General features: G+C 35.4%; 1 long non-coding RNA gene across 1 annotated transcript; it reads right to left on the bottom strand.

The window, feature by feature from the left end:
- Positions 1-1,644: 1,644 nt before the first annotated feature.
- On the bottom strand, positions 1,645-17,402 carry LOC128085192 (uncharacterized). The gene is made up of 3 exons (XR_008208829.1): positions 17,167-17,402; positions 6,592-6,647; positions 1,645-3,729 (listed from the first exon to the last, which is right to left on the bottom strand). It is a non-coding gene; the product is annotated as an uncharacterized LOC128085192 (long non-coding RNA).
- Between the last annotated feature and the right edge of the window lie 9,865 nt (positions 17,403-27,267).

The raw sequence follows: 27,267 nt of genomic DNA, 5'->3' as shown, positions 1-27,267 counted from the left end.
ATATCTCCTCTGATCTTATGGGAAGAAATCCCACTGTTCCTTTTCCCTCAGAATCAAGTGATGTGGTGATACTCTCACATTCTTCTCTGCTGTATGAAAGACTGTTTCTATAACAGAATCATTCCTCTCATCCACAGTTTTAGAATTACAACCACACAGTTGTCTTAAAAGAGTCATAATTTAAACAGGAATTGCATATTTATACTGTTCTATGTAGATTTAATAGTTTGCCTGTTTGAAAAATAAAAATTAAAATGTGATTAGAAATGGTAATAAGAAACATTCATTGTCATACATTCCACTAACTCACACTTGACCCTTCTTTGACTTGTTTCACCTGTAGATCTCACTCTTGGTGTTGAATGTAAACTCATGTCTAAAGACCAAATGCTTAGATGGATTATATCAGTTATTCCCTTTTTTCTAGTTTATGAAATGGAAAGATTTGTAGCAGCTGTAGATCTAGTCTTGAATTGAGTTTTTAACTTTGACTAGCAAAAGTACAGTGGCAAAATTGGCAAAAATATTGTTTACAAAACTACATATTTGACTGTGTATTAGTACCTGAATATGCTTAGATATAAATATGCATAAATATGATATGAAAAAGTTTCCACTATGGTCTGTCAAAATATTCTCTGTTCCATGGAATTGGCAACGTGGTCAAAGTAAACATTCAAAAACCAATGTTTGTTTGCATCTAGAGTTTACATTCAGAATTTAGTCTCCTGTTTCTTCTGGGATTTCTTTCAATATGATTAACATTTGTGGAGTGGACCCAAAAGATTCTGCTGTTGCAATCCAGTCAGTATTTATCTAGCTGGAACCAAGTTTATTGACATACTTTCAGCTTAGAATATGTGCTTTATTTATTAAAGCCAAAATTGCCAAACTTGGCAGCGTAAAGTCAAGTACCAAAATCTATATGCACGTATTACGTAAGCGGCCTACTTTTCACAGGCAGAGAAGACCTGTAAATTTCAAAAAAAGGCAGCACCCTCTGAAAATCAGGTCACTTAGCTGCAGATATGCAATTATCCATGTTTGAAAGAAAGATGCCTTCACTTGCATGGCTTAGGTATAAAAACTGGCATAGCGTGCCCTATGAAAAACACTTCAAACACACCTTTTGAGAGTTATAATTCCTCCTGCAAATTCTCTCACAAAAGCAATAACCTTCTAATTAAATGTATCATTGATTCCTTTAATCTAGGTTGAATATGATCTGACTAGTGAGTTGCCTAATAATATGTTGAAAAGACCCCAGCGTTTTCACTCGCTTTCTTCTCATTTTAACACTGTGTAAATCTCAAGCATCATCTCTGTAGTGGTTGTCTAGAGCTGGTTGCTTGAATGAACAGATAGTCTTTATTTGATTTCTGCAATAAAGCTGTTAATTGCAGTACTGGGATCTGCTTGTGGTGTATTGATTACTGCATGACCTTCTATAGTTCCTATTCCCACATTACCAAAACATCTAGTCAAAATCTTTGTAAGTAAGCAGAAATTTTTGTATTATAGAGAGATTCCTTTAAGTGTTGTCTTTGAAGTCTCTTTTTGCTATCAACTGTAAGGTAGTCCATTATGTAAAATTTTGCAAATTGTGAAGTGAAAAAAAATGAAAAAGATTGCAAAGATGACCCACAAGTAAGGCATACGTTTACTATTGCATACTTGCCACAGTAAAGGAAAACAGTGCATAAATATCCCCAAAAAGTTCAGTTCACAGAAAAACAGATTTGTTTTGCAATAACCCTGCTGCATTCCATACAATTGCACTGGGTTGGGTGCCTTTTCATGGTTGTAAACTAAAAAATTCACTCACGCCATCTTTATTGAACAGACCATTACTGAAACTGTTTTTCTTGAATGTGCTTCAAATTATGATCATTTTATTAAGTTATAATTTAATTGGCAGTCTCAGTTTCTAAGTAGACCTAGATAGGAAAACTGGCAATGTTAAAAGTCAGGGCTGAAATGCATTGGCAGAGAAGTGTGGAAGAAACTTAAATCAAGACTTGCCAAATCCATATACTATTAAAATTCAGGTTTGTGAGTAAGGAGTATAAACTCCCATACGTTCTTAGAGAGTCATTTCCAAAGAATTGGTCTGTAATTTGAACACACACACACACACACACACAAACAAGTAATTATACAAATTAAAGAGAAAAATGGCTTATTTTAGCATCATTTCTATTTTAGCATCAGCCTTTCCTTGGAAGAATGGAACCATGACTAGCCTGCCTTTCCTATGCTGCTAACTAAGCAGAGAAAAAAGACATTAGGATCTTAAGTTATTCCAATAGATAAAAAAGGTTACTGTACAGAAAATACAGAACATTGATTTTGTTCATCTCCTGTAGAGAAAAATTGGCAGTCTTAGTATTTTCAAATACTTTAGATAGGAACTTTTATAACTGATTATTCATACTTCGTTTTTTATGATGATAAATCAACTGGTTAATATAGTACTACTTAATCAGTAAGAATGGACAACCTGTAAGTCAGTGATGCTGCAAATGCTATTCATTACAAGAGATGCTAAGTAAGTATCTTAATTGAAGTAAAATACTTAAGAGATCCTGGTACAATTCACTGTTTTTATTGATCTTTTGATCTTTTTCAGTGCACTTGGTACATCAGCAAAGTCCAGTGAAGTCAAAGGGATCTTTCCACAGACTTTAATGGCCTTATCCTCTTTTATCTGCTTCCAGATTTCAAATTGCTCTGACCTAATTGGACTCAAAATTGGGTTCATAAGTGCAAATTTTTCTTAATCATTTTAATTATACTTTCCCTACTATATGCTTTGTGTTATATAAAAATATATTCAGGTGTTGTTTTTTTTGCAGTGAATTGCATCATAGATGTCATGAAAAAAAACAAGACACCTTTAATATAGAACAGTGCTCACATTAAAATTAAAGCAGCAACACACATTACTTTGTCTGTTGGATTGTACTGCTAGATCCCCACATTCCAAAGGAGTTCTCAATTTCATCAAAACCACAGTAGTTTGTCATATTATAGAACACTTCAAAAGGTAAAAGCTTTTATTCAAGCAAATGAGTACATTTTTTAAAGTCTCTCATATATTTCCTGGCCAAAATCACATCAGAATGGAACAGTAAAAGCCCTGTTTTGTTTGTCTTAATGATATAAATGTTGTCAGTCAGAAAACATAGGTACTTCTTAATGATTTTATAGCAAGAAAAATTAGACATATGTCACTTTTGTTGTTACTTATAAAGCAAATTTGTGTCTACTGATTGAAACACAGTATTTCTTTGATATTGTCACTATTCAATGGACACTTATGGAAAGACATTAGTACAAAGAAAATACCCGAGACACCTTTTCAAAGACCGCTGCATGGACTATTCCACTAAAATAATACCAAAAGCAAACTTAAAAGAATGACAACAAAAGCTATCTATCAGAAAAGAGTTTTTGCTATTTGTTGAGTCCTTGACATTTCAACAGAACAACTGAACTTTTAAGATATCTTGAAGTTCCTACAAAGCAGGGTATGTTAGTAGGCACCAATTTTATCCTTCCATTTTGTCTTCATTGAGCAAGAAACCTCCACGCATATAGAATATTACAATCAGACAAATATATGTATCTTGTATTCGTGTGTATAATTATAATAAACACTGTGTAAGTCCTGGTGTTCATCTGTGTTTCAGATGGCAGTTGATGTCATGAAGTTATGAAGTGCCTCTACTGGAAAAAAAAAAAAAAAAAAAAAAAAGCTTTACTTATTTTGTCGTCACTCATTCTGTTTCCTCACACTCCACAGGAAATTCATGGAGATCAATCACCACAATTAGGATTGAGTTATTCCCTTGAAATAACACAAAATCAGTTAGAAGAAATGAAGTCTGACAGGATAAGTCCTCTGAAAACCTCTTTTCATAGCTATAAGAGATATTCTTACAGCTTTTCACAGCTATAAGAAAAAGTAGTGGACAAAAGCTGCCACAGCAGTCGTCATCAAATACTAGGAAAAGCAAAATCACAGACTAGAGAGAGGGAGATGCAGAAAAGATATTGGATTATGTTTAATGAACTATATTAATGGCTAATTTGGGAGGAAAGAGATGCAAAAGTTCTCATACATTGTCAATAGATGCAAGAACTTGAAGAGACAGTCTTAAAATTTCAGGCAGTGGGAGGTCATCATTTCATCTCCCTCTTAAATGCCACATAAATAAGCTTCTTCCTTCAAGCAGACTTTCCTCAATGAAACCGTGCTAAGCATATTCTCCAAGATTACACATAATAGATCACAATAACCTCTAGATAAGCAACTGCAATTACTTTATCAGAGCCATATTAAAAAAGCATAGTAAAGACTATTCAGAGATTATTGTTTTATGAGCTCTGTAGCACACCAACAAATTATTGCTCATTTCCCATTTCTTCCTCCCTTTAATCTCAAACAGACTAATGAAAACATATATATTAGAATATTGCAACTGCCCTTGGAAAGCTCCGATTTTACAATCATTTTCCTTTCAGGTAGATAAAGCAAAAAATAATAATAATAATCTGTGGATTCTAAAATGGATTCATTCTCATGAGAATAGTGGTGCAGTGCAAAAAGAAATCTTTCATAACACTGAGGGAGTTATGAATTCCATTTGGTATTACAGGTTCTAGTAATCATGTCTGAGAAGAGATTTGCTGAATAGTTGTGACATTTCCCTGACAAATCATGTTTTTATTCAGCTTAGTTTGAAGGAAAAGTAGACAAAGTAGATCGTTAAATTCATTTTCTTCTACCAAAAATTACATAAAATATCAGGTATCAAGGTCTAAGAAGTTCTTTCTTCACATGATGTTAATAATCAAAATTTAAAATAATGATAATAACAGTAAGGGAGGGCCCTCCATTCCCTATGAACACACACAGGTATTGGCCATCTTTAATAGCAATTGATGAAAACTCCATTTTATGAAAGTTAAACTGTTAGGTTTTCTTAATCATATATTTTGAGCCAGAATTCATTAAGTCTCAGCTGCAGGTACCTGGGGCAGTTTGTTTTAGATTATAGCCCAATGTTGTAATGATTATTCTAGATATCTTAATTTCTAGATTCTATTCCCATATGTACATAAAAATCCTTAACATATTAGCTACATGCAAGACAGAACAATGGATATTATTTTAAAGATTGAGCAGCTGTGAGGAAATTCTTTTTGTAATCTTTTAAATTAAGAAAGTGTCATCTTCAGGCATATTAATAGACAGATGATATACAAAATTAAACATCTTTGAAATAATAGAAAATGTTAGACTTCACCTACACCTAGTAAAGGTCATTTGTAAAACAGCCTTCAGGAATATAAATATTTATGTCAACAGTATTTCAATAGTATCTTCCTTTTACCCTAACTCAGTGATTGTATGGAAACATATCCAAATATGATGAAAATTAAATTTATAAATGAATGTCCTCAATTATTTTCATAATGTTATATAGGTACCTTCTGCAGAGACAGGACAAAAAAGTTGATACATTATTACATTTAAGTTAGTATTTAGGATATAGTTATGAGATTACATGATAGGATACTTCAAATTTAGGCCAGAACTAGTTCCCAGAGTGTTTTTGAGCTCCTTTATCCATTGCACTGAGAACCATTCTGGTGCTACACTATTACGTATCATCAGTGTCTACCTGAACTCCTGAAGCATCAGTGAAGATTCAAAGCTTTGTTACAGTCAAAATAATTGCTCGACCTCCTAAATTTGAATATACTGAAATATCTAACCAAAGGGATATTTATCTGCGTTAAAATATAATAATAGTATTCTTCTGTATCACCCAATCAAAAATGTTGACAAGCCCAAAATGAACTAATGCAAAAAAAAAGCTTTGATATATTAAAATCTAATAGCTTTTGTGGCAATCAGTCAAAAAGCCTGAGATACAACTCAAATAATGTATTTCTTTCTAGAATGTGTATTAGAGAGGAACAGAATACCAGCACATACAAAGAATCATGTACAATACAACAACTCTGCATTATAGCATATATAAGTGAACATACAATAGTAATGCATATTGTGATATTCCAGTGTAGATTAAAGTAAAGCCAGAGAAGATATTTTTAAAATCTGGTATTTCTCAGTACCAAAGACTGTGCATTCATTATTAAGTTTCAGAATGGATAGCATAAGCATATTTTTAATGCTATTAGAAACAATATTTGAGAACCTGTACATTTATGAAGTGTCCATATTAAAATGTGTCCATAAAGCATGAATAGTTTAAAAATATCTTGGAACATATGCATAAGCAAAAAAGAATTTTCACTACAGAAAAGACTTGGTGACATGTATGGGTTAAGGAAGTAAAAGGAAAATGAGGGAAAACAAACTGGCTGCTGAACACCATAAATGCCCTGGTGACATAGGGCAAGAAAAAGGCTGAGGTACTGAACACCACCTTCATCTCAGTCATTACTAGTAAAACTGGCCCTGAGAAATCCAAGACCTTGGAGGACTGGCAGTGAAGGGAAAGGAATTTATTTTGCTTCTACTAATTTCTACTCAAAGTGCAGGCCTTTTCATAATACCTGTATGCCAAAAGAAAATGCAAGCCATTTCACTCCACCCTTCCCAGGATACAAACCTGCAATTTGGAAAAAAAAAAAAATTGTCCTCCACAATTTCTGGAGTCTTTTCTGAAATTACCAGTGACTTTAAACTGTTTATTAGTGTCAGTGTCAAATTCTAAATCTCTGAAGGCAGACATATCAATCACACACAACAATGATGACAGTAGCTGCAAATCAGAATAAAGTGCATTAACTGCCAAGGCCTCCCACACACAGAAAAACATTTAACAAAGACAGCTGATTAACTCATTCTCACACAGTCATTTATACTCCACTGCTGAGTGCATTTCCAGAGCTATTTCCATTACTATAACAAGCACACTATACAATTTGATAATAGGAACCGTTCACAGCCTCCTTGCAGCTTTGTCATACTAAAAGGCAAGCAAGAAGTTCTGCAAAACATTCTAAAATCCCTCAGAGAAACCATAAGAGCAGTTATTACAAACTTTTAGAGGTATCCAGCCCTTGGATGCTCCAGTCAAGAACTTGCAATGACCATTCACAAGATTGAGTCCACACCATAGCCCCCAGTTCTTTGTTTCCCTACCTCAAAACTACATGAATCTAATTCACATGGGATGCTTCTCCTGGACTTCTGCAGTTTTTCCACCATTCTTTGTCTGAGGCAGGAGCATACACTAGGTTATTTTTAACAGTGAAAGCATTAGTTTGCAGAGTTTGTTTTAACTGTGAAAATACTGCAGAGAATCTTGACAGCCTAGACAGCAGGGCAGTCGTCAAGCAGCATACAGTTCAACAAGATCAAGAGCTTGATTCTGCACTTAGGACTAGAGGACCAGAGTCTGAACAGCAGGCCCATACTGATTCTGAGTTTCAAGGAAGAAAGAAATGTTACATAATCCATTGGAGATTTCTGTGAAGGCACAGGAAAAGTCAATGAACACAAAAACAGTTGTGATCAATTCAGAATTCATAGACTTTAAGACCTGATACAGAGTTCAGGGCCAGAGAATGCTGTTGAATCGTCTGCTACAATTTCCTTTATATCTCAGGATTTTTCAAGGACTGCTCCAAAATTAATGACTCCTATTTTATTATTTGGGCCCACAGCGTCAGAGATGGACATTGATTATAGGGCAGTAAAGTTTGAACCACCCCATCAATATTTTGTTACATTTAGTTGCTATGCAACAGATGGCAACAGAAGGGCAGTCTGACAAAATAGTATCTGACATGGAAGTGAGTAGAAAGGTATGGTATTGAATTCTTTCTTGCTGAAAGAAATGCTCATGTTGACATTCATTGCCACTTGCTGAATATTTATGGCGATGTAGCAGTAGACGTCAGCACAGTGAAGTGATGGGTGGCACATTTCAACAGTGACAACAGCAATATGCAAGACAAGCCACTTTTTTTCTTGGCTATGCACAGTTGTCATGCCATGAAAGGAAGAGCATCTTGATCAGCTCAACCACACAAATGGACTAACAGTGGTGAGTGTGTTGAAAAGTTTCATAGCTGAGAATTTATCAACTAGGGTTATTATGCTCTTTGTATCTTTGCAGTCTCCATGGAAATAAATGGCATTATTTTCAAAGTAGTCTACATATGTTTCACTTAGAATGCACATACTATAAAATTTTACTTGATCTAAGTATAATCTTAGAAGTTGAACTAGAGACAGTAAGGAAAGACATACTTCCCATCCACCCTTTACTCCTTGCACCCAGTACTCAGTTATTTTCACCGTTAAAATGTTGTCAGTTAATTCCAGTGCGAATTTGCCTAGCTGTAACTACCTCTTATGGTGAATCCTTTTCCCAAATAAAACCTACTTAAGAAAGTTTTTCCACATATTGGTATCCATTGATTGAATGGATATGACTTATCCCTAAATTTCCTCAATAGCAAATGGAAGCCTAGGTCCTTAACCTCTCAGAAGCAGCCTGTCTTGACGGTGCTTGAAGAATGCATTATCCTCTGAAGGTAGCTACTGTAATTTCTTCAGTGCTATTATGAATTGTATTCATGCTCAAACCCTGAAAATTAGGGCTTTCCTCATAAGGAAATTTGATAGTCATACTGAAACAATTTCTGCAGCTACTTCCTAAAGAGTTTGCTTTATAATTAAAATGCACAGATATCACACAAAAGTTAACTATCATCATTTGCTATCTAATATTCTATAAGTTCAGTCAAATTCTACATTATGGACATCTGTTTAACATTAGACTAAATTTAAACACTGAAGAATTTGGCCCTTTCTCCTCTCTTTCTACACTAGCAAAATTATCTTAGAAAATACTTCATTGAAGTCTTTTGTCACTATCTAGTCATTTACCTCATGGTGAGAGAAAAGAGATGCCAAATAGCTGACCGAGCCTTGATACATTTGTTTGCTGATACTGGCTTAATTTAACACATCCCTTGGTTCTGTTTCCTAATACGATCTTGTAAATTATCCTTCCTCAGCTTTTTTTCTGTACCATTTTGATTTATAGCTTGAAGACATCCATCATGAGTCGGAAGCAACGTATCCACTAATGGAAGACCCACTGCTTCCAGCTCAGTGCTTGTCATTCATCTTGCATGTCACAGCGCAACACAACTTCCATCCTTCCAGCGCTGGGACCACTTTCCAAGGTGCTCACAGACATGCCCAGGGAGAGGACATGCTGTGCAGTGGGATGTGCTGCCCTGTTCACCTGCTGTTCGCTCCTTTGCTTCTAGAGCTCTTCAGTTCCTCCTCATCAGCTTGCATAACTGATTGCATTCATAAGTTATTTGAAGATGCACCTGCTTCTGCAACTATCTATGTTGCATCAGCTATGTATAAAATTCACCATTTAAGAAACAACAACCAAACAGAACACCCGAATATTCCCACACACTCATAACTATGTAATTTATAAATATTTTGCTTTTGCCTTATCAGATGAAAACTAAACTTTCACATTATGTTTGTGAGAATCCTTCTTTGCTTTTTTTTTTTTTGGCTCAAAACTTGCTTTCTTAGGTATTTTGTTGAGGAGGCAAGTGATGGATGTTGTGTAGCAATCAACATCGCTGTGTGGACAACTTTACATCATTGGAGCTGTTTGCCTTCGGAAGATAGTGCTCAGGACTGTTTACTGGTGGAAGACCTAGCCTGTGACCAAGTAACTCCTGTTTGCTATGGGAGGCTGGGAGATGATACCATTGTATCCTGCAAAGGCAAGATACAAGTTAGTACCTCCCTGCTTCTTCTTATCTGCTGGCAAGGCCAGAAAGATGAGAACAAAGGAGGTTCCTGCTGAGATCCCAGAGCTAGAAGCTGCCACTGCAAAGAGAACTGACTCAACCACCTTGGGTTTGAGCTGTCACTCAAAGGAGAGCTGACTCGACCACTTTGGATTTGAGCTGTCACTCCAAAGACAGCTGACTCAACCACTTTGAAGCATTGAAAAAGGGCCATCATCACCATGGTCGTCTTCGTCCTTCGTCGTCGTCAACAGGACAACTCTGCCTGACGACCCACCGCTACTGAAGATCAAAGACTGAACTACGAACCTCGCGGGATTTATGGTGGTGACTATGTCCCTCTTGCTGCCTATAAAGACTCCTTGCCTCTTCTTTCCTATCTTTTCTGTCGCCCTCCTTCCCTTCCCCATTACCCTAACTCATAATAGTGTCCATTCTCCCCTTCCCCATTTCCCCTGATTAAGATTTGTAATAAACTGGTCAGACCAACATTTGAACCGTTGCTTCTTAATCTCACGCCAGGTATATAGATAATAAAAGAACCTCCTCTCCCTCCTATAAATTGGAGCAAGACAATGTTCCCATGCAATCCTTTACAGATCAGGTCCAAAAAAAAGCAGCCTTCCATTAATTACAAACTCAATTAGTGACAAGTAAAACTAATGGCATATAGACACTCATCTATCTGACCACATTCACAGAAGTCAGCTTGAATGCTCCCCAGTAATCACAAAATCAATAACTACCTTCTTTTAAGAAGTTTCTCTGTATGTGGAAAGCCCTTAATAACATCCTCCATTTCATCTATCATTTTTCTGTGACTACTCAGCATTCTTACAAAATGAGAATCTTCCCAAAATGGAACCTAATTTTCTACATCTACAATAGCTGTACTAACAGTTTTTCGTATTGTTGTGGTGGACCATAACAGGTTTGTTGTTTTTTTTTTTTTTCTCTGTCAAGAGTCTCAGAGCTTTTTGAAACATGCTGAAAAGTCTGATGATGTTATAAGTAATGGGTCAGTGAGGGTTATTTGGAAATAAATTTTACAGAGAAGCTATTCCTCAGGACTACTGTCCTTGTTAGATATATCATCCTCCCTTCTACTCTCTGTCATAGGGTACATTAACTGAAGTGTTAATACAGCAATACTGGTCTCAAAAATAAGCTTCTGAGTGCACAATGTTTGGCAGAAACTAAAATCGGTCAAGACGAGTTCACCCATCCCCAATATGTGGCAACAAATTCAGTGTTACATTTGGATGACAAAGTAAACCATGTTTTAACTTAAGCTGACTGTGTAAACTACTTCTCTACTCTTTTCACATGTATAATTTTTCATATCATCTCCTTATTGTGAGATACTCTTTCCTTTTTTTTTTTTTTTAATTGGTACAATTATTGTTTAGTCACAGTAATCTTTCACATGAAGTAGAACTCTTCAATATTGCTGTATTAAGGGAAATTATAATAGCCTATTGACTGCGGTTTAGTCAATCATCCATTCATTACTCTGTCCCAAAGGTTTTTGGAATTTGTGAAGTAATGTATTTGATTATCTCAAAAGTCAATATAAGCACAAATGGGAGATCGCAATGAACCAAATCAGTTAAGATTAATGTAGTTGTGAAAACAGGCTATCAAGCTGTTCACCCCATCCAGTACATCTAAGCTTGAGATGCTTTTTAGGCTTATAGTCTGTACAAATAATAAGTTATAATCCCCAAAAAAGGCATTTGTATCCCCAGAGATCCTCAGCCTTATATGTAGTGTAAGCAAACATTTCAAACAGCAGTGGAAGAAGGCAACAGTGATCTAAACTGACACTTTTAATGTTTAAAAGGTGAGACATGAAGCAGGTTTGTTCCATATTTTACTTCAAGTGTCAGGAATACAGATTAGGAAACAGGCAAAGAGATAGACCACACAAAAGCTTGATATTTAATTGAATTATCTACTCCCATATCATCATTCTATTGCTTTTCACACCAAATTCTGACTCTAATTCTTTGTATTAAGTATAATTATTTTTCCCAAAATATAAGAACAAAAAAAAAAAAAAAAAAAAAAAAGACATCCTCAAACAACTCAAAAGAGAACCTACCTGGGAAAGCACATGGCTAGACCTGCTTTCCACATATAGAGGACTGGTTAGAAATGTCATCCCCAGAAGCTAACTTGGGCATAGCAACCATAAAATAGTAAAGTTTTCAACCTTCCAGAAATCAAAAGGGGAGAACGCCCTAGAACTGCCAGGTCACAGCCTTAACCACTGGTTGAGCACCAGATTTGGCTAGCTCAGGGAGCTCAGGTGCAAGTAATGCACCTGCAGGAGGAGTAGAGTCAGGATCCATCCCCTCCTTTCTCCCATTTAAGCGTTAGAAGCTGAGCTGCATCTCTTTGAGTTTGCCCTTCTTCTGAGCTGTTGTCAGAAGGGGTGAATTAATTCTCCTTTTATCGTCCTGTTCTATAATACATGTACTTCAGGAAAAAGACTGTCATTGTCTTTGTTTGCACCATAGGTGGGGGTCAGCAAAACTTCTACCTGTCCTTAAACTGTTTAGGATATCAACTGGGAAAAATCCATTGGAATTCAGTGCTGGAAGAGTCCAGAAAGGATGGAAATTCCTTAAGAAGAAAATCTTAAAAGCACAGGAAAAGGCTGTCCTTTGTTTTGTGAGGGGAGACTGTAGGGAGATGACTGAACAGGAAGATTTTGCTGAGACTTCAGAAGAGGGAAAAAAAAAAAAAAAGAGTTATATAGCATGGTAAAAGGTTTTACATATATAATATGGTAAAAGGGGGACCAAGAAGAAACTCTCACCTTAATTAGATGTGGCAGGGAACGTTATCACTGAGCACAATGAAAAGGTTGAGGTTCTCAATGCCTTCTTTATTTCTGTATTTAATAGACCAGTTACCCTCAAAGTACTCAGTTTCCTAAGATAGAAGACAGGAATGTGGAACAAAATTAAACCTCCATGATTCAGATGGAAACAGTTAGCAACCTGCTGCTCTACTCAGACTGAGTCAAGTTCATGGGACCAGATAGAATCCACTGAGAGCTTGAAGGGAGCTGGTGGAATTGATTGCCAAGCTGCTTTTCATCATTTATCAGCCAGTTCTGGTCAACCAGTGAGGTCCCAGATGACAAAGAACTTGCCAGTGTGATGCCCATCTATAAGAATGGAAGATCCAGAGAGGTACAGACATATCAACCTGACCTTGCTTTGGGGAAGGTCATAGAGCAGATCATCTTGAGAGCAATCATACAACATGTGCAGAGCACTTCAGGGTTCAGGCCTAGCCAGCACTGACTCATAAAAGCTGGGTCCTGCTTGACCAAACTGATTTCCTATTAGCAGGTAATCTGCTCAGTGAAATACTACAGATGCAGTCTATTCAGACTTTCACAAACAAGTCTTATGGAAAGTGGTTGAGGGAAGTTGGATTGTTTAGTCTGGAGAAAGGGATGCTCAAAGGAGACTTCATCGATCTCTACAACTGCCTGAGAAGAGGTTGTAGTGAGGTGTAAACAACCTCTTCATTCAGGTAATTATGATATGCAAAGAGGTAATGGCCTTAAGTTGCACCAGGGGAGGTTCAGTTTGGATATTAGGAAAAAATTATTCTCTGAAAGAGAAGTAATGCATTGGAACAGGTTGCCTAATGAAGTGGTAGAGTCACTGATCTGGGAGGTTTTCAAGAAAAAGGTATAAGAGGCACTGAGGGACGTGATTTAGTAGACATGATTGTGATGGTTTGATGGCTGGACTAGATGATCTTAGAGGCTTTCTCCAACCTTAATGATTCTTTGAATAAAAAGTTATATAATCAAACTGATATGAAAGATAATGGAGTAGATTATCCACCTACAAATCTATTTTTCTCCTCAGAACTTATCTTAGAGAACCACCAATACCCCACATGAACTACTGAATGGTCAGTTTGGATCAAATCAAGTGACCTCATAGATTTACATGAGAGGCACATGCCATGTTCATGAGTCTCCAGTATGTGAGTACTGGCAGGGAAAAACATGTTCTTCCTGAGGTAAGGTCAGTTGTACATCACTCACAAATAACTACACATTCCTGTACCTCCTGCAGTCATATCACTCAGAGTAATACTCAAGTAAAAAGAAAACATTTGGCTCTCACACAATGAAGAAAGCAAACAAGTACTCACAAACAGCATAATCCTAAGCCTTTCACACTGAGGCAGATGTTAAAGCTCTTTCACATTCCTGTGCCTTTAAAAAGTGACATGTCAACAGCAGTCCTGTTTTGCTTTAAAAACTCAGGAATGCATTAGTTCAGCCTAAAATAGCTGTAACTAACACTCATCTCACTTAAATGATCTCTTTTATACATGAAGTGTTTTGTTTTGGTTTTTGTTTTTTTTTGGGCTATCATGGGGTTTTAAAAAAGCTATTCACCAAAACTCCTGTCTTCAATCAGAATCAGAATTCTTTCAATCAGAATCAAGTTATTTCCTTCCCACTCTTCCACCCTGCCTTCTGACTACAGCATAGCTCAATAATCTTTAATATATTTTTCCTCATGTAGGCTGTTCCAGCAACATTTGAGAATATCAATATCCAGGTTAAGTTTGCCTTAAGAATAACTTGAATCCAGTTTCCAAATTTCATTTCTTTTTCAAGGGGAAAATAACTGTCTTTTAATGCAGCCATGTAAGTATGAAGTTATATTATTAAAATATTATTTTAGATGTTCCACTGCTGCTTCTACGTACCTCTGGAATACATTGTCACAGTGGATTAATTCAGTTTCTGTTATTTATTTTCTCTAGCAGCTCTGTGTGTGGTACAATAACTGCCAATTAACAAGGCACCACATGTCAGTGCTCAGACTCTGAATAAATGCTGAATAGACAAAATAAATCTACTTTGACCATATAGGGAATCTTTTTCATTTACTGCTCATGAACTTGGGGATTTTTCTGTTCACCTGTGTGCCTAAGAAAGCCATCTGCTAGACAGTCAGAGTTTTTATAGTCTGTATCACAACTGTAGCCCATGACTTCAACTTCCAAATAATGCTTTGCACCTTAGTATCCTACAGTGATCTTTATAATAGAATGAAAGAGCTTTTAATTTCCATGATGTTCTTCCATGTCTTTACGCTTTCCAGCTTCCTCAGATGAGGTACCGCTCATTGCATTCTGGGCTTTCTCAGAGTATGTTTTTGAGCGCTATAAAGGCAACAAAACAAAGTTGATTATTTAGTCCACATACTTTTAGCCTGTGTACGTCTCCATGATGCTTAATAAGACTGTTCTATTCAGTGGCAACCAAATGAAGGCTAGGCTCCACAAAAAAAAGAAAAACTGTATAGATTCAGCTATTCTGGCTAATTTATATGTATTTTCACTTGCCTTTGAACTTCACTATTTTTCTTTTCTCTACATGTAGTTGTCAGCATTAACTTACTTGGGTTGCTACTCTAGAAGCACCTCTTGGAATGTTTATATCCTATAGGAAAGAAATGGCACCCTCAAGTAAAAGACCACCAGTACTGTCACCCTCAGGAATTCTAGCAGTTGTTAGACTTCCTCTAGAGACCACTAGAAGAGTAAGAGCTGTGATGTAGTTCCCAGTCCTCTGGAAAATGACCAGAAAATAGTAATTAACTCAGGTCACAGTCTAAACTGTAGCCTTCAGGTAACGCTGACATTTTTGTTGTAATCCAGACTTCAGGCTCTACTGTGGAAACAAAATGCTCTTCTAGGTCAGAATAGAGATTCTGCTATTCATGTAAAAGGAAAGCAGAAGCAGTTAATATAGTGGAAAGCAACTTGAAACACTGGATTCTTGGAAGAGGGAGACTGCATCTTCACCTATAAACTCATGTTCTAGGGTAGATTTGCTGACTCTTATTTAATAGATAATCTTCCTTTACTTATTTATGGAATCTACGGTTTTTTATCCTACCTTTTCTTCTTTTCCATAACTACAGTACAAGAGATCTGTTGAAAGAAAATTCCTTAGCTACTACAGCAACAAGTACAATAAAACTAAGTGTAAACTACAATAAATAGGCACTGTTCATTGTCCCTGTAAAATTTAGCATCATAACTAATTTCATCTCTGCTTCTCTTCATCTGCAGAAAATGAATTTAACTGATTACACATTGGTTCACCCTGTCACATTCAAAGTGCCTCAATCTTTTAGTCTCAGATTGAAGCCATCAGAGATGAGATAATAAGCTAATACCAAAGGGACAATCCAGATACTAAATAGTTTGAATAGCCTTCAAACATGTCTATCAATCAAAATCTTTCAATCATAGAGGTACTTAATGCATATCAACTTTTAACTCTGGAATTACAATTAAATGTTTGAGATTGATATTAAATAAGTGTATTCTAATCTGATTGAAGTCTGTATAAAAGCCAAAAGACCCTTATATTGCTTTTACTAGTGATTTATCTGTTGATACTTCTCACTTTGCCTGAGGAGCTGCCTTCTCTCTACCCTATTTCTAAGTATACACGTCAAATTAACAAATATTCCTGATAAATCACTGTTGTTGCAAATGCTGTAAAATTTTGCCACAATCCTTGAATTCCTACTACCTGACTCTTATCGTTTTCTTTAACTAAATCATGATGGGCTCTGAATTCTGTTTACCAGCACCTAAAAAACCATAGGTTCACTCAGCTAGCGTTATCTTCCTTTCAGCATATGGTGCACATCATTCACAGAGTGCTCTCCCTAGCTCTTTTCTGCCACTAATCTTCGCAATTTTATTAATTACATATGCAACACTGGCTGTCAAGAGCTCACAAACAGAGAAAAAGCATCCCCCGGTTATACTTTTGAAGAATGTTTTTTCTGGAAATAACTAAAACAGAATATGAAAATGCAATAATTTGATCTGCAGTGGAAATGTACTTTCTTCTAAGAACTAATATAAATCACCAAAAGCTTTCAAAGCTGACATTTAATCCATGAATTCAAATCACTTTTAAGATTTATGATCCATTATAAAGACAGTTTCAATTCCCCATACCCTTGCAACATTTTAATGTATAGCTAGCAGAAAATACATTTCCTCAGTACGCTTTTCATAGCAACAATATCATTTATTGATAAGGCTTTTTCTTCTATGATATAGATGAATATGATTTTCTTATCTGTCTATCAATAAATAATAAAGAGAGGCTGAGTCAAGTCTTAACAGTTCATAAACCTGTTGAATAGCATTCCCCACAATCAGTAGGCGTACAATCAATAAATGTACAGAGGTTAGGTTAAGGAAGATTATCATGGCAGAAAAATAATCAGAATAAACAGAAGTGCCCACCAGTATCATAGGCTCACAGTAAACCCCACAAGGAGCAATCTCCAGAAGGAGATCCTTCCTCAGTGGCAGTCAGCCCTTAAATGGGGTCTAGGAGAGGTGCAGCCAGGCTCCACCCCTTCTGGTAGCACAGGTGAATCGCCTTCACCTGTGTTCCCATGGCTGACTCAGTTCTTGCCTCAGGTGGTCAATCAGAGGTTCAGGCCATGATCAACAGTTCCCATATACATTCCTTTCCTCAGGAAAGGAAGAGCATGAACTCTGCAAAAAAATTATAGGGATAGTTAAAAGGGTAATCATGCTACCATAAATATGATATTTGATGTGCGTGCATACAACCAAATTGAAGTCAAAATATGATTTGTACAGCCCTCCAACTTCTTACCTGGATATAATTCTTCCTATGTATCCTCTTTCTATCCCCAAGTAGTGTTATCTTGAGTTAATGGCATAAATAGATAATTTCAAATACTTAAAGATGTCAATCTAAGAGTAACAGCTAATTCAGGGACAGGAAATGCTTGTTTTGAATACTCGAGTACTATATAATCATACAAAGCATACTGTATTATTTTCTCATTCTTATTGCATCAGATTTTTTGTGTGACACCTGAAAGTATATTGCCCTTTGTGTACCCCCAAGGTAGGGTCAATAGAGCCTCTTTTGGGCCTCAAAGTTCTTCAGTTAAGCATCCAGAGCCTGTAGCTATCAGATTCTTATTTCCCATGGAAAAAAAATATATATCCTGAAACATTAAGATTTTTACTATATTATATATAATTTTTATATATTTTTGTACTATATTATTTTATTTTTAAACAAAGGGGAAAAATTTTACCAGTTTTAATTATTCATCTTAAATTGTGTTTCTGTCTCAAATCAAAATATACATTCTAAATTCAAGAGACAAGTACTCTCTCTCTAAAGAAACTGCTTCAGTTTGTTACCCTAGACATATACTTCATTCTTATTAAAACATGTTCTACTGAGCTTTATCTGCATTAAAAAAATAAAAGTACTATCAGAATTTTTCTTTAATGGTCAGTATTTGTACATTTAACTTGAGTTGTATCTGTATCTGAAAACAAGCCTGGAAAACAGGAGCAAAATGTTGTTATAAAGACTGTGTCACTGGATTATGGGGGTTAAATAAAAAAACCAAACAAACAAAAACAAACAAACAAAAACCCACTTTCTGCACTTTCTGGAGGTAAAGTCACAAAACCAGAAAGAAATCCAGCAGGGAGTATCGACCCTTTCTTCTAACTCATTATGTGTGGGCAACTTCATTTAGGGTGAAATATCAAACTTGCAGTCCTCAGTATACATATCTGTAGCTTACATACACATGATAACCAGTAGTCTACTGACTTCCTAATGGTTCCAAGTTTTTGTACTATGATAACAAATGCAAGAAGCTATAATAATAATAAAAAAATACTATTCAAATACAGTAATTGATCTTTGCTTAAGTTAATTATTTTTAACACCTCTTCTCAGCTACAATAGTTTAGAATAACAGTTTCTCTTAGATTAGCCTTTTAGCCTTTTCAAGACAGCACTGCAGTTTTAATGGGAGAACAAATTGCTCTTCCTGAGGTAATGGATTTTTTTTTTACTTTTTTTTTTTTTTTTTTTTTTTTTGCATAGGACTTGAAGATTTGGATTTAGCTTTGGTATTCCAGACTTTAATGCAGAAAGATGTGATTTAAATATATATATATATATATATATATTGTCTTCAGGGGAGATTCATCTGATGTGCTGTTCTTACTAACCATATAATTGAGGCTTGGTAATACATTCTCTGTGTGTGGTTTTCAGTAAGGCTAGATTTTTTGATCAATCAAAAAATGACAGTCAACATATGTTTTCTGTTTTTAAAAATCGTTTGCATTTGAGGTACAATCACTTATCTCTCAAGTCTACTGGAAAACTACAGGTTTGAAAGGAGGTGTCCTCTCTTTTCTTTTTCCTCCAGTTAAAAGCTTTCCATTACTGCCTCAGAGCACGCTTCTAAGCTTCTATGTGATACCACAGGCTTCTTAAAACAATTTATTCTCAACCAGTTCCAGATGTAGGCCCTTTAGGGTGCCAAATTGGCTGATTTTCCTTTTCTTTCCACCCTCTTCCTCTCAGCTACCTCCAATAGCTTTATCTCCATTTCCACACACTCACCTCACCCCCCCGAATATTCAGTGAGTGTTCTAATGTCTTCATTTTGTAGTGGATTACTGTAGCCATAATTAAAAAGGCAGGTATATTAACAGTTTCAAGTAAGCAGTTAGAGTATTTCTTCAAAGACAACCAAGCTAAAATTCCAGATGCCACTTTGATAAATACATCTCCAAAAAGGAATAACAAAAGAAATCTTTGCACACATGAATCCTTTAAAAATGTTCATTTGTAGGTCAGAGCCTATCAGCTATCAGAGTCTATCAGCTATTAATTATTTTTCCAAGGAAATTCTGCAGAGGAATGGACACATACTTCACTTATGTAATAGGCCTTGATAAATAAATCAAAAAATTTTCTTATTAGCCTTCTGTGCAGAACAAAATTTATCCACTCTCATATAGTAGTTCAAACAATAAATGGTGTTCAACAGCTAACCTTCAATAATTAGGATCACAGAATTGTAGGGGTTGGAAGAAACCTTCAGAGATCATCCAGTCCAACCCCTTTGCTAAAGCAGACTCCCTACAATAGATCATACAGGTAGGCATTCTAAGCAGCCTGTTCATCAGTCTGACAGGAAGTTCTTTGTTTTAGTATAGAACTTCCTGTGTTCCAGGTTTCTATCCGTTGTCCCTTGTTCTATTGCTGCATGCAACCAAAATGATTCTGCCTCCAAAGACTCAACACCCACACTTTAGATATTCATAAACATTTACTAGATCCCTTCTCAGCTTTATCTTCTCCAGACTGAAGAGTAACATCTCTCAGCCTTTCCTCGTACAGGGCAGCTAATCAATAGCTGACCAAAAGTAGTATACGTAGAAATTTTTGAACTGCATCTGTAATTTTTGTTGTAAAGCCAATGCTTAAAAGAGCTAAGCAGAAAGCATTTTAATATACTCATTAAATCACTGTCTATGAAGTCTTTAATTTCTGAATGATTCTGAAAACAGGCACTTGTTCCCAAGAAGACCTTGTGCTTGTTACCAATATTTGTTTTGAGGAGTGAGTGTAAACTGTCAGCAGTAGAATCTGTTTCTGTTTCAGTATCTAAGAAACACCTAACAAAAATCTGCAAGTCCCAAACTGATCTTGCTTGATTTAGATTTGAAGGAAGTCATATAGACTTTAGGACAAAGAACAAAAAAAAAACCAAACAAGTAATAATCATAAAAATCTCAAGAATGCTTTTTATGCTTTTTTTTTTTTTTTTTACTCACAAAGAAAGCAATACTGTGCAGTGAGAACTCTATGGAAGATAGAATTTGGGGCTTGAGGTCATGAGAAACTATTTCTACTGGAAAAAAAAAAAAAAAAGAAAAAAAGAAAAAAGTACAGCAGCCAGATGCTGGCAAAGAAAAATATAAATCTACGCTAGAATATCTAAAACAGTAACACAGAGCCTGCATGGTTTGCTGCTAAAGGTTTTCAATATTATTGATATTATTGATACTGCTAGATCTGTCTGTGGTAATGACTGATGAGTTGTGAGTGGAAGAGAATATGGTTTTTGGTATGTTTATTACCAATTCAATAATGCCATTATCCTTTTGGAGAACTGCTGTTGAAAAACCTTCTGCACTGATTAGTTATTTATCAGATATCTCTACAACTTGTGCAGTAAAGAGTCACTTATCTACTTTGAGGTTTTAGTTTAGAAGAGGATTTCCCATAAGAAGTAGCTACAGCAACAACCATTACTCTGGAGATAGCTGAACTCTGTGGGATTGCACTGAACTTCAAGAAAGGAACAATTTATTCAAACAACATGGGAATCCTGCCTGCCTGCAGAATGATAAGCAGAAGGAGAAAGGACTTGATGGGACTTTAAAACTTTGATTCTACTTTCATACCTAACTAATAAAAAAATGTGAGTTTTTTTCCGTTATGTATGGCTGCAGCAAGAATTCTGAAAATTCAGAGATGTGACTGAAGGAATCAAGGAGAAAAAATATTGCAAAAGCATACCTTATACTACAGCAGAAATAACTCCTGGTTACTCCAAGAATATTGTATGGGAATATAAATATTATGGCCACAATATCCAAAATCTATAGTGAACTACAGTTCTCCCACATAATATTCTTAGGAGACAGGGGAGAGCTAAAACAAAATAAAACTGTTAGCCTTAACAGAGATAGATGCCTAACCTCACATCTCTCTGATTTCTCACTCAACCTCTGTCCAAAGGTTAAATAGGTGCTTTTGGGAATATCAATGCCTTCAAAGATTCAGACAATCACTTGTGACTGGATGATATTCAAATTGCTCATCTAAGATCCAAATCCTTCAGTATCTATCTTGAATACAAAGGAGTGTTAAAATAGCACAGAGACAAGTCAGAAGGGAAGTCTAATGTTGCCATTATAACAGTCACTAGAGAATACACAAACTGCAGATGGAAGTTTCTTAGCTCAAGAAGCATTACCTCCAACTAAAAAAACAAACAAACAAACAAAAAAAACTAACAGAAAGCAGAAACAACATTGCATATATTAAATGGAAACAGTTAAGTCCTTCTGATGTAACTGAAAATCACTGTACTGAAGCTATATTTCCAAAGGATTTGCCACAGAATGCAGTAGTTGGCCCTAGATATTAGGGGAGAAATCAAACTGACACAATAGTTGAGGTAGTGGTAAATACTAAAGATGACAGGTCATTGAGATAGAAGAAAGTAGATTCATGTTGTAAATTGTAAATAGTGTGTAACTCCAGGTAGGTCAGGTTAGCTTAAGTAAAGTGCTTCTGCATTTTAGACAAATCATTAATTCAGTGAACAACTAAATTCTCAGGGAAAATTTCTAACATTGTATAATTCACAATGTATAAATAATACAGCCATGTCCTATCAACAGTGAGGAAAATTTATACTCAAAGTCAATGTCTCCTCATAAAATGACCTTACAACTGTAAGACCAGCAAATACCAAATGAAAATTGAAAATAACATATTTTGATTACTCCATTAGAATTTATACTATGAGTAAGCAGTCCTGTAACAAGTATACAAGTACAATGATCATAAAATTTGAATGCATATGTAAGGTGTAGATTGTTCCTGAAGATGTTTTCTCATCTATTTATTTTTAACTTGCAGCTGTTTCAAGAGAAATACTTTCTTACATAGTTAATGATTATTAGAAGACATTAAGGAGTTATGTTTAACAGGCAGTAATGACATTATTAATGTTTGTCACTCCTCTATCTGAGAACAAGATTCAACACAAAACAAAAGAGTAGCATTGTTACACAAATTAGAAGTGAATTATTAAATCCAGAGTGATTTCCCAAACTGTATATTCTCAAAACCCTTTTTAATTATTATGTCAAAGAAAGCAGTAAAACACTACATTTGGCCACCTCTGTGGTAACAATGAAATAACAAAATCATAGTCATATAGCCAAAAATCTTTGTAAGATCATCTATGATTTGTTTTAAATATTATCAATCATGTAGATAATATATTTAATTAAAAGCCTACGAAATTTTCCAGTGGAAGCCTAATTTTTAGTACTGCTTTGTCTTCACTGCACCAAATACGCAAAAGAGGATGGAAATTTATCTCAATCTCAGTAAACCTCTGTCAGGGGGAAAAGGTAAGCAACCTCCAAAGAACAATATTCAGAGCATCTAGTCATGATGCCTAAAGCAGATGTTGTAAATAATTTCCTATACATGTGATCTTATATAGGTTTGATTCTCTGCTAAGATAAATTTTAAACATCTCTAAAGAAAGAGATTGAACCAATTTTTATTTTGATTGGCAGGAGTCCCAGCACTCCAAATTAATGTAAAACTAAAAATATTCATGCTAATCTATGGTAAGAACTCTTATTTATGATTACTTTGAAGTTAAATGTTGGAAGCATTAGAGGTGGTATTGCAAGTGAATTACAAAGTGTTAAGATCTTGTATCAGTTCTTTGGATCTCATCGTTCTGATAGCTTTGCAGCATACAGAAAGAATAGCAACACTTCTCCTGTATCCCATTAGTGACAGAAAGAAAAAAATTTAATGTACTTGGGCTTGCCTTTGAAAAAATAAATAAGCCAAATTAGAGCCAGGAGGAAAATTTATAGTAACTTAAAATGCAGTCATCTTTACATTACCTTCTATACTGCATACCAAATGACAGATATCCTCAACCACACCACTTTCTTTTCACTGGTTCATAATTTAATATGAATACACACTCATCCCTACTAGCAAAGTTGTGAGATACAGTGCCACCTCAGACAGCCTTTCCTGACACTGTAGTGGAGAGCAGTGAAAAGTAACTTCTCACACATTCCAAAGGTAATGGATTTTGGGCTTATCTATGCAGAAAACCCTGTGGTCTGGTTCCACCTTCAATGGAAATATGCTGACAAAGGAGTAAGTTGTAAAAACACATTCTGCAGCACTTTGCTTTTGCTAGCTAGCTGCATATTCGAGTCTCAGCTAAAACAATATTAACTTCACACTGAGATTTTGGTTGTTTCTGAGTAATGGGAGCATGGGCAGGGCAAGTCCACTTAGTGAGAATGAACTGCCTTTCTGGCACAGCAGCAGGGGACAGGGTAGAGCCAGGACAGATGGCCCAAACTAGGCAACAGGTTATTCCATACCACACGACACCATGCAGAAGGCTATCAAGCTGTGGAGAGTTGGCCAAGAGTCAACTGCATCTTGGAGGTTGCTGGGCATCAGTTGTAAAGACATTGCATTGCATTGTGTTGCTAGTAGGGTGTCAATCAGCAGGCTGTTGTATTGTTAGCTGTGCGTCAGACAACAAATGGCAAGTAATTGCATACACACACACACACACACATTGTTATCATAGCATTTTTTTTCTTTTTTTCTCTTAATAAATAGTTTTTATCTCAACTCATGGGTTCTGTTTTGTTTGCAGTTCTCTCCCTCATCCCATTTAGAATGAGAAACTGACTGTGTGGTTCTTAGCTCTTGCTGAATTAAGTCAAAACACAGCATTAAGGGGAAATGAATAGATATTTTTTTTCCATCCTTAGGAAACAGTTAAAAATGAATTTTATGAACTGCTTTCCTATAAACATGCCAGTGATTCTGCAGACTAGGAACAGTTGGTAGGATAACTGCTTGCTACTTTCCAATCTGATCACACCAACATCACCTTTGTCTCTTTTGTCCTTTTTCGCAGGATAGGAAAGGCAGCACTGGACACCTGCCAGTAGAACACTTTTCTTAAAGGTTCTAGAAATTTTGGTTGTTAATGAACAAAAACATTGATGTGTTGTTCAAAAACCTTTAAAAAGAAAGGTCTGAAGCACATTGGACATTCTGAAGCTGAACCTCAGGTTTGAAGTTTTATGGGTTCATAAAAGTCCATCCCTGTTAACAGAAGATTTGCAAACTGCAACTGACTTTGTTTGAAAATGATTTGGCTGGAAAACTACTTCAGAGAAATCTGCCTATGTTTTTGTGAAAGGATTCATAAACTTTCTTCTGATTTTAACCACATCTGAGGGTTAAGCATAAAATGATTTCAAAAGCTTTGATGTTTTAATACACTCAATACTCATATTCCTTCTTAGAACCTCTGTGTGGAAATACATTGTGTAGCTTTGCAATTCATGATTTTTGTTAATTACTAGGATGAAAACTAAAAAAGATTTCATGATCATATTTGAACAGTTTGCTACTGCAACTTGTTATGTATCTTTTTTTATCATTACAAGTTTTAAGATGCAAAATTCCATTGCCTTGTCATACTAGACATTTAGTTTATCATCAGTTGCTTTCATTTTTGGATAAATCACTGAATTACTGTAATGTAAATTGTTAAGTGAGATCAAGAAACATCTTCCAGTACCAGGTAATCTTGGATTTCTCCACATTAGAATATAAATTTATGAAACAAATTAAGTTACGTAAGAACATATGGAGTCTGAAGTATATTAATAGGAAACTTCTATCCTTGTTTAATATCTTTGCATATTTCTCTGTGTCAAAATATAACTGAATCTGCCCAATTTCAGGGTATTATATCAATGCAGGAGAATTAAGGTCATGCACATCTAATGGAACCTGAGGCATTAGTCTTTACAAGAACTTTCTCCATTAGCTTTCACAAACAGCACTGCAGACAGAAAACAAATGATTACAGAGTACAGCCAACTGCAGGCAGCAAATATCAGTGAGAGGTAAAGATTTTCCTGCACTAGTCCTAAACTGAGATCCTGTTGCACATAACTTGGGGTACTAGAAGACCATACAGCCTCTATTTGGAGTCATAACAAATGTGAGTGACTATTATTGTTAAATTCTGGTTACCATCACTTTTTTGAAAACCATAATTTCTCTTTTCTCCAAAACTGACATTTCATGGGAGCTCTGCTGGATGCTTCTGCCTCAACACACGCCATGCTATGACTTCTTACAGCTCATCTCACATCCATAACTCATCTTCTGGATTTTACTTCCAAATGCATTGAAAAGCTAAATGAAGGTAACTGAATTTGTTCTTTGCTGTAGTCTATTTAATGACAATAGAGCATTAGAGAACTACTGACAGAATAATCTTTAAAGCTACATTCCTCTTCTTGGCAAACATTTATTTGTGGTTTCATGCACCTGGACATGTGTGGAATACAAAATCTAGTGCAAAATATATAAAATGATGATACTGTTAGAAATTTCATCTCAAAGTGTAGATTTAATTTGTCTGTACAAGAAAGAGCAGAAGATGTGCTGTTCACTTATTTTAGCTAGAACTACAAAAATATTGAAAACTTAAATTATCTTGTTAATATAATAGATTCATGAGCTCAGATAATATTCTTCACCATCAAGTTACAATAGGTCAGTAGAAAGAACAATTAATATATTGTTCTTGTAGTACAAAACACTAGGAAGAAGTGCTAATGTGCAGTTTAAAAAAGAAAAAAAGAGGGCTAGTTTTCATATAAAAAGCAAAAGTTACTAAAATTTACATTAAAGATTTTAAAACATTTATGGAATAAATTATTAAAATAATACTTTTTCATCTAGCCCATTTAAATTACTTGAATGAGCAGTGCAAGAAGAGTGCAAGAGCAGCACACAGGGCATCAACAACAAAGCTGTACAAGAAATTAAAAACATAATAAAAATGCAAAACAAGTTACCTAGTCATGACTGTACTGTATAGTTTGTAATAATTCATAATTTAACTCTATAAATTCTGTTACATATAAAACCAAGCCCAGATCTTTCTTTGCCATCTTGTTTGAAGGCCATCCAGAATCCAAATGTTTCCAAAAATATTTTTGAAACATTTATTTTTACAGTGAGCATTTCATGTTAATATAAACAATTTTTATTTTTATGTGTTAAATAATTGGTTCACCTAGTTGTTGTTCTTTTCTCTCCGTTCCCTCCAATAATTTTTCTTTGTCTGGGGGATTTTATTTAAATGCATACAGTTATAACTAGAAATAAGGTCATTTTCAGATAATGACTTTCTGAGTGCAGAGCACAAAGATAAGAAATAAGAACTTCTTTGTGGTAAAGTTGAATTTAACTTGAAAATGTAACATTTAATTATGAAACAGTTTCCTAAGATGTTCTTGTCTAAACTTAACTAGGAGGTACAGACTTCTGAACAGTCACTGCAAAGGAGAAATAATTCAGCAAAAGAAAAATTGCTTCCATTTGGCTCAATAATAAAAGTCCTTGGCCCCTATTAATTCAAAAGTGGGAAGCTCAGGCTGCCACTTCACGTCTCACAAATCTGAAAGGAAACCATTTAGATTTTTTCTGACGCCAAAAATTTGCGATGCTAAAAATAACTTCACACAGTGAAGCATCAAGCACAGACGTACATATGAACAGGAAATCAAAACCTGACTAATAGATTAAACGGCATCCAAGATCACTTTCCTCATGTACTCTGAAAAGCCCTCCAACTGTATCCCTTGATAACT

The sequence above is a fragment of the Tympanuchus pallidicinctus genome, unplaced genomic scaffold (assembly GCF_026119805.1).
Source record: "Tympanuchus pallidicinctus isolate F22 unplaced genomic scaffold, pur_lepc_1.0 scaffold3, whole genome shotgun sequence".
Taxonomy (NCBI): domain Eukaryota; kingdom Metazoa; phylum Chordata; class Aves; order Galliformes; family Phasianidae; genus Tympanuchus; species Tympanuchus pallidicinctus.
The sequence above is the reverse complement of the archived record's forward strand: the minus strand, read 5'-3'. Positions and strand labels throughout refer to the sequence as shown.